We start from the raw sequence: 9,578 nt of genomic DNA, 5'->3' as shown, positions 1-9,578 counted from the left end.
TCAGCCTATCCAGATTCCTCTGCAGACTTTCCACACCCTCTGCACAATTTGCTTTTCCGCTCATCTTCGTGTCATCAGCAAATTTCGTCACCCTACACTCAGCCCCGTCCTCCAGATCATCTATATAAATGGTAAACAGTTGAGGCCCCAGCACCGATCCCTGCGGCACTCCACTAGTCACCAACTGCCAATCAGAATAGCACCCATTGATACCAACTCTCTGCCTCCTATTAGACAACCAATCCTCTATCCACGCTAACCCCCAACACCATGCCCCCTAACCTTCTGAAGCAACCTTTTGTGCGGCACCTTATCAAACGCCTTTTGAAAATCGAGAAACACCACATCTACCGGTTCCCCTCTGTCTACTGCACTCGTCACATCCTCATAGAAATCCAATAAATTCGTCAAACACGACTTCCCCTTAACGAATCCGTGCTGCGTCTGCTCTATCAACCCATTCCTTTCCAAGTGCCTCGCTATTTCTTCTTTGATGACGAATTCAAGCATTTTTCCAACAACAGACATTTAAACTAACCGGCCTATAATTCCCTGCCTTTTGCCTACTACCTTTTTTAAACAGCGGCGTAGCATTAGCCGTTTTCCAAGCTTCCGGCACTTCCCCGGAATCCAGCGAAGTTTGGTAAATAATCAGTAAGGCATCTACTATCACCTCTGCCATTTCCTTCAGAAACCTGGGGTGCATTCCATCCAGTCCTGGGGACTTGTCCACCATCAGTCCTGCTAGTCGATCAAGCACTACCTCTCTAGTGACAGTAATCGCATTCAGGCCCTCAACTCGTACCATCCTTCTATCTTTAATATCCGGCAAACTATTCGCGTCCTCCTCCGTGAAGACCGAGGCAAAAAACTTACTTAAGGCCTCAGCCATTTCCTCATCTCCTACTACTAAATCCTCCCTCTCATCCTCTAAGGGTCCAACATTCACTTTAGCCAGCCTCCTCCTCTTTATATATTTGTAAAAACTCTTACTGCCCTTTTTTATATTTAGTGCTAGTTTAGCTTCATAGTCTATCCCTCCTTTGTTTATCAACTTCTGAGTCATTCTTTGTTGATTTTTGAACCTCTCCCAATCTTCTACTCGCCCACTACTTTTAGCCACTCTAAATGCATCAGCTTTTAATTTAATACTCTCCTTTATTTCCTTCGATAACCATGGCTGATTATCCCTTCTCCTACATTCCTTCTTTGCCATTGGAATATATTTCTGCTGAGCACCGAAGAAGATCTCCTTAAAGATCCTCCACTGTTCCTCAGTCGTCCTACCAACCAATCTGCATCCCCAGTCGACATTCGCCAATTCCTTTCTCATCCTATCGTACTCCCCTTTGTTCAAACAGAGGACACAGGTTCGGGACCCTACTTTCTCATCCTCCATCTGCATCAAAAACTCAACCATACCATGATTGCTCGTCCCAAGAGGATCCCTCACAACAAGATCCCTAATTCTTCCTGCCTCGTTACACAACAGTTACAGGGATCTTGGGTTCATGTCGCACTATCTGTAACCCTCGTGACTTGCCTGGGTTTGCAAAACCTCACTTACTGTACTGTCTGGAGACAATACACATCTCTTTAACCTGTGATCAGTGCTCCTTCCACTCACATTGTCAACCACTTCAGGTCTTGAACAGCAGGTTAGGTGTAAGGATTCGCATTCTAATCAGTAATCTCTAAACAGTCTGTGCTTTATATGCTCTGTCTGAGGCCAGAACTCTCCATTCACCTGACAAAGGGACTAACCCCGAAAGCTTGTGCGTTTACTATCAAATAAATCGGTTGGATTAAAACCTGGTGTTGTCAGACTTTTTATTGTCGTTACACAACACCAGATCTAAGATAGCTCGCTCCCTCGTTGGTTCTGTCACACACTGTTCAAGGAAACTATCTCTACTGCATTCCAAGAACTCTTCCTCAAGCCCACCGCGTCCAACTTGAGTCAACCAATCAATATGCAGATTGAAATCCCCCATAATTATCACTGTTCCATTTCTGCATGCATCATTTATTTGCTTGTTTATAGCCCGCCCCACCTTTAAGTTATTATTTGGGTGCCTATAGACCACACCCACCAGCGTCTTCTTCCCCTTACTGTTCCTTACTTCCACCCACAACGATTCCACGTTCTGCTGTTTGGAGCCTATATCTTCCCTTACTACCGCCCTGATATTATCCTTAATCAGCAGAGCTACCCCCCGCCCTCCCCTTTTCCTCTCTTCTATCCTTCCTAAACACTTGATACCCCTGGACGTTCAGCTCCCAGTCCCTGTCACCCTGCAACCACGTTTCCATAATGGCCACCAGATCATATCCATTTGTGCTGATCTGCGCCACCAGCTCATTCACTTTGTTCCGAATACTACGTGCATTCAGGTAAAGTGTCTTTATCCCAGCCTTTGTCTGTACCCTATTTGAAGGAACGCTACCAACCTTTCTCATGCCCCCACTCCCTTTATTATTGGGTCATCCTCAACATTTTCCCACGCCTGTACCCTCTCTTTTACTTTAGATATTGTAATTTTCCCCACCCCTCCACTCTCCCCCCCCCAATTAGTTTAAAGCCCTATCTACAGTCCTAGATATACAATTCGTCAGGACTCTGGTCCCAGCATGGTTCAGACAAAGACCATCTCATCTGAACAGGTCCCACCTGCCCCAATACTGGTGCCAATGCCCCATAAATTCAAACCCATTCCTCCCACACCAATCCCTGAGCCATCCATTCATCTCTTTAATCCTATTTACCCTACGCCCATCTACACGCAGTTCAGGTAGTAATCCAGAGATAACCACCTTGTCGGTCCTGCTTTTTAATTTGATTCCCAGCTTTTTGTACTCCCTCTGCAGATCCTTAGTTCCCATTTTGCCTATGTCATTGGCACCCACATGTACCACAACAACCGGCTTCTCACCCTCGCACTCCAGGTTCCTCTGCAGCCCAGATGAGACATCCTGGACCCGAGCACCAGGCAGACAACACACTCTTCTGTATTCTTTATCATTGTGACAAACGACAGTGTCAATACCCTAACCACTCTATCCCCAATAACCACTACATTCCTCTTTACTTCTTCCTCTTTGTCCTGTGTCTGCACCATTGTACAATGGGCAGTTTGCTCATCAACCTTACAGCCCTCATTCTTGTCCACACTGGGAGCAAGAACCTCAAACCTGTTGTGCAGATTGAGAGGCTGAGGCCTTTGGGTCACCCCCTCATTCCTCCCCACTCCCCCCTCCTTTCTTTCACCCTTCCTCCCCACCTCCTCCTTCCTCTCACCCTTCATCCCCACTCTCCCCTCCTTCCTCTCACCCTTCCTCCCCACTCCCCCCTCCTTCCTCCCCTCAACAGCACCCTCTTGTTCCTGACCCTCAGAGTTAGCCAGACTAGGGGGTGTGAATATCCCTTGTACCCCATTATCCAGGTTACACTCCCTCTCCCTGATGAGCCTCAGTGTCTGAAGCTCAGAGTTCAGCGCATCTACTTTGAGCTGGAGCTCTTCAAGCAACCAGCACTTACTGCAGACATGGTCACTTGGAAGGACCTTGAAGTCCACCAGCTCCCACATCATACAGAAACAGCACATCACATACCCCTCCATCACAGTTTCTTACTGATTACTAAATACAGTTAAGAATTTAAACTTACCTTGCCCTTTTCTGCCAAGCCCTGTGATCCAAAGCCCTTACTGCTCACTCTGCTTCCCTCTCACTCCGCTGTCCGCTCCCGACACTGCCCGCTGTCTACAGCAATCCTCCTTTTAAATTTTACGTGGTAAAAAAAATCCCTTTCCACAAAGCCCCGCGGCCCGCTTCCTGTCTGATTTTTAAAGTGGAAAAACTGTTACAAAGCCCGCGAAAATCTTTAAAAAGGTAATCGCTTACCTTTACTCCGTGCAACCTTCACTCCGCTCGCTCCAGCGAACAATTTGTCTTTTAATTTCCATTCCTGCCGGTTCAGTATCACAAATGTCACATTTGGTCACCAGTTGCCTCATGCATGTGCAATTGTCTTGTTTGCTTTTTGATTTGTGTACTCAAAGATGATTCCATACGTTGTAGTCTTCTTGGGTGCAAAATAGGATGCAGGTGAATTGCAGCAATTTTGCTCAGGTGTAAGTATTTCGAAAAGATGTTCTAATTCTTCAGCACTGTAATGGTTTTTACTTTTGTCCTTTGGCAAAACCTGCCATTGTCCCTATGAAATGTCACAGTTCATTTTACAAAAACAGAGATTCAGAAATGACTCCAAATGGACTGCAAAAGGTGGTATGTTGGGTGTGAACCATGATATTTTCATATGAAATAGAGATGAAACCTGCCTATTAAAGCTTTCCTGCTTGGTTGATCCAAGCTTGTCTGCTTTTGAAACAGTCTAAGTCTTTCTCTGCAACTTTCTACAACATAAAATACTGTTTTCTCTGCAGAGAGTTGGCAGAGTCCTCTAAAAAGATTCATTACATCTTATTTTGCATCATCCTTGCTGTCAGTATGAGGTTCTTGACATTAGAGATAGCCAGAGGAGGACTAGAATTAAAAATGCATGAGCAGCATGACTCCTTTCATTAAACAGCTTCTTCAGACACTGGCTTCTGCTTGAAGACTCACTCTGCTGGTACAATTCTGTATAGAATCATAGAATTTCTACAGTGCAGATATGCATTGTACTTTCAAAGCGCTATTACTCTACAATGCCTTTAATTGTCTGGGGTCCTATGTTCTGAAACACTCTCCTAAACTCTTTTACCTTTCTAATATGCTTTCTTCCTTTTTTCTTTTCTTCCAACCTCTTTGACAAAATTTTGGCCATCTGACCTAATAACACCTCATGTGAGTCAGAGTCATATTTTGTCTTGTGATGCTCCAACGAAGTGCCTTGGAACACTATTATGTTAAGGGCTCCATATAAATATAAGTTGTTGCTGTTAAACAATGAAATTTCACTGAACACGGCAAAGTATCATATAATATGGTCTGAATGATCTTCTGAATTGTGTATCTGAGGACGGGAGTAAAGGAAATTTCAGCTTTGAATATGGTGGTGCACAGCTTGTCACTCAGGATTATTCCTGTGCATGCACCAGTGGTCAGTGATAGAAAGGAATTGATGCCTAAGGGCAGGCTGTCTCCACAAGTGGGATATATGCTGCACAACAAAGGAAAGAACAAAAGAAGGAAAGAATATAAACTCTGTCTCATACAGGAGATCACACAGCAACTACCAGCCAGATTCACGCAAATATAAGAGTGGGACTTAACATGATAGCAATTTCCCAGAGAACAAAAGAAAGGAGGTTATGGTTAATATTCACATTCCACCAACATTTAACTGGGTAGCTCCAGCTAAACCAGGACCGCTGAAATGGTGGGTCATGAAAATGAGAACTTTTAAGTGGAAGATTTTGAGTGTTGGGGCTGTGACTGTGTGACCACAGCCCCATTCAACACAGCATCCACAGAACTTTGGCAAGATTCTCTGGAATCCCAGCCGTGCACTTCCCGCCAGCAGGATTCTCTGGTCCCGCCACTGTCAGTGGGAATTCCCATTGACGCCACCCCATGCCAGCAGAAAACCCACAGGCGGGGTTGCACTGGCAGTGGGACTGGAGAATCTCACTGGTGTGAATGGCAGGAGAATTCTGACCCTTGTCTTTGTTGGTTCAGGATAAGGGCAGTAGTTTTCACAAGGGCCACGATCAGGCTATGGTGGGGGGAAGGGGGGTGGTTGGAGGGGCAGCACTGTAGGAGACTGGCCAGTGATTGAGCTAGCTAGGAAACGGGGAGAGTGACAGATTGGGGCCACTGCACATGCACAGAGTCCCAGAACTGTCAGACTCCGACGCGAATAGGCCCCACTCCCCTGGTTTTTAATGAGAATGGTTTCCAGGTGAAGTATTAATATTTTTAATAATATATTGTTATTTCTCAATATGCGGAGGAAAATTTCATTACCCTCACTACCCAGCTGTTCTTTTCCATCAATCGTGACAAGTACCACAGCACAAGTGCCACAGCAACAACAATTTGTTGTACAGTTGTAACTTCCCTGGAGTGCCAATCACAGTTGGATTGCCACTTTGTTTCTCGTTATTTACCCTGAAATGCAGTCGCACCTTTCTCTCGCAACCTTCCGACTCAGGCCAGGTGAGAAAGGTGCAGTGCAACTGATCCCCAAAGCCTCTGTCAAAATGCTGAATCATAGGTCAGGCAGACAGCTTTTTACAACGCTGGCTGCCATAAAGCAGATCCAGCCACTTTGAGAAATCTGGGAGAAGGTAAGTGTATAAGATAACTGAGCATCAAGGCTCCTTTGACAGCACCTTCCAGACTTATTGGTTGGGCGGGGGGAGGGGCGATGTGCTGAATTGGTGGAAAAACTGGTCTAGCTCACGACTGTTTTTCTCAGTGCCACTTCAGATCTGAATCTCCGCACTCTATGCAGTGCAGAGATCCCAGTGCTGAATCTCATTAAAAACTAGGGGAGTGGGGCCTATTCGCGCCAGAGTCTGACAGTTCTGGGACTCTGCGTATGTGCAGTGGCCCCAATCTGTCACTCTCCCCGTTTGCTAGCTAGCTCAATCACTGGCCAGCCCCCCACAGTGCTACCTCTCCAACCACCCCCCTTCCCTCCACCACGGCTTGATCGTGGCCCCCACAACAATTCCTGGGCCAGTCCTGACCCCTCCCTCCCGGATTGCCCCAATGTCCAGCACCCCCCCCCCCCCCCCCCCCCCCCACCCCGGGCAGCAGTGGCGATCTCCACGTCCCCAATCCCGGCAGGCCCCCTCCCCCTGCGGACCCCAACTGGACTCAAACCTGCCTCCGGGAGGCACACCCTCCTGACAGACCACCAACCCCCAGCCCTCCACCCCCAACCAATCACCCCTAGGTCCTGCCCACAATAGGCCCTGCCCATTTGGCACTGCCCAATGCTCGGTGGGCCAAGGTTCCCCCTTGGACACCGGGGCACAGGCTGGCACTGCCAGGGTGCCCATGCCTGGGGCCCCACCCTCCCACTGCCCAACCCCTTGAGGGGCCCCGATTGCCCCCCCCTCCACTCCAGCAGGGTCCCTGAATGTTGGGAACTACTCTAAACCCCACTGGAATGAAGCACTCCTGGCGGTGTGGGAGATGCTACCGGGCCTGGCAAGTTCTGTGCCAGGCCCAATAATTACATGTAAACTACATTTAAAATACATTAAAAACAGATTAAAATCACTTACCTCTCTTCCTGCCGGTTTCCAGCGTGGTCCAGATTGTGATTGTTCCCTGATTCTGGGAGACGTGCATGCATGAAATGGGCGACACGCGATTCTCCTGATTGGACCCGCAATAGAAACGCCACTCCACCCCGCCCCCCCCTCCCCCAAGATCTCTACCACCTAAAGGACAAAAACATCAGATACAACAGAACACTGCCACCTGCAAGTTCCCCTCCCAGCCACATGCCACCCTGACTTGGGACTATCTCACTATTCCTTCTTAAGGACAATTAGAAATGGGTAATAAGTGCTGGTCTAGCCAGCGAAGTCCGTATGCTGCGAACCAATGAATAAAAAAAACTAGTGGTGAGAGATAGGTCACTGTAGATCTAACTATATGATGAAACAGGTTTGAGGTGCACATTTCTCTGTTTCTCTCCTATCCACTGTCCTTCCCTCTACCCTCTGATTTGGTCCACTCTGTAGATGTAGTTCTCATGTCCCTGGTCAACCCTGAAGGCAAAAGTTTCAACCATGAGATACTAAGGTTTATTTATCCTACTTTATTAGCTGCTGCGGGTTTATTGATGCAAACTTGTAAAAGTTTTAAAACTCTCCAGCAGATGGTGGAGATGGCCCAGAAATGCAGAAGGAGATTTGCAAATTTATAATTCACTACTGATGCACTTGGCAAGTCTAGTGCTTCCTTGTTGGATGCTCCCTGTGTCATCCCAAGAATTAGAGCTAATTTTCAGATCATCCTGGATCTGTGCTTTGGAAAATGAATTCTGCAGACACCAGAAATTGTGAAGCAGAGTTTTATTTCCCCTGAGCCAAACATGCTTCCAATTCCAGCTGTCTATGACAGCTGACAAGAGTGTGTTAGGTCAAATTTGGTAAAGGCTGTTTAAAGCCACTATATTCTACATTACACACAGTTCTGCTCACACTCTATTTCATTAATATAATTTATGGTATAAACATGACAAGCTAAATCACCTCCTTCTGTGTTGTATACATTCTACTACTCTGTGACATCAATGATTTATATTTATTTGAACAGAATGGACAACAACATTTAGCAACATATTGTTGCATTAAAATGTACATTTGCTGATTGTGTGATTTACATCTTTAACAGCTGTGTATATATTTTTATTCCTTCCAGATTTTCCTCTTCACCTTGGAAATTGTTAATTCCTAGCTGGAGCGCAGATACCAGTTACTCCTTTTGTACGTTATTCGAATGGCTATCATTCACACCTGAGTCAGATAATGTCCATAGGTGAGTATGATAATGAAAAGTTGTGCATTTGTAATTTTGCAATGCTTGTTTATTTTCCAAATATTCAGTGATTGGAGGTGATATAGAACTGGATTTTCAACTACCCATGGGGTTGAAGTTGTACTCTGAAAACAGAAATGTCAGCCTTTTAATGTCTCTGTTACATGCTTTTTGAAGATGCGATTTCTAATTTTTATTTTTCTGGCAGGAGTTTAAATCACTGAGGCTGTATCCACACAATGACAAAACTGCCCAGACTACTGCAATGGACACAATTTGACATTCCATCAAGTGATGTGAAGACAGGCATTCAACCCCTTGGAAGCGTGAAAGACTCCCATCCCATCCTGAGACTTTTCAAATGTTTCTGAGATGAGACATCAAAATATGTCATGAAACTGCAGCAGGTATGAACAAATAGACTTATAGTATTTTGCTGGAATGTACAACCAGTGAGGTACATCAAGGGCCTTACCAAGCAGGAGAGGAGAGTGAAACAGGGATTACTAAACTGAACACAGCCTGACTAAAGCTGTGCACTCTCACTCTCTCTCTCTATTTAATGTGCCGTGCCCAGTTTGCAAAGTAATCAACCTGAGAAGAAGAATTGTCAGTCAACCACAATTGTTTATAGAAAACATATAAATCCGCTCCCAGGAGGACAGTTGAATAAAACTGCTGCAAAATGGAATCTCCACGGTAATACTATATTCGTGTGTGTGTGCGTGCGTGCTACTAGGAAAGTTCAAGATGTCAGGAGGAGGCCCACATACATTATCCGCTTGGTACTTCTGGCTGAAGGTGTTTGCAAATGCAGCAGTCTTTTGTACTGACATGCTGAGTTCCACTCTCATGGAGAATTTGGAAGTTTTGTGAAGCTTTCATCTCTGAACAATTGTTTAATTATCCACCACATTTCACGAATGGATTTGGCAGCACTGTAGAGCTTTGATCTGATCAGTTGGCTCTGGGATTGCTTAACTCTCTCTATTGCATATTGCTTCCACTGTTTTATATATTTGTAGCCTTATGCTGTAGTTCACCACATTGGCACCTCATTGTTAGGTATACCT

Source organism: Carcharhinus amblyrhynchos, chromosome 6 (genome assembly GCF_965287045.1).
Source record: "Carcharhinus amblyrhynchos chromosome 6, sCarAmb.v2.hapA, whole genome shotgun sequence".
Taxonomy (NCBI): domain Eukaryota; kingdom Metazoa; phylum Chordata; class Chondrichthyes; order Carcharhiniformes; family Carcharhinidae; genus Carcharhinus; species Carcharhinus amblyrhynchos.
This window is presented reverse-complemented; position numbering follows the sequence as displayed.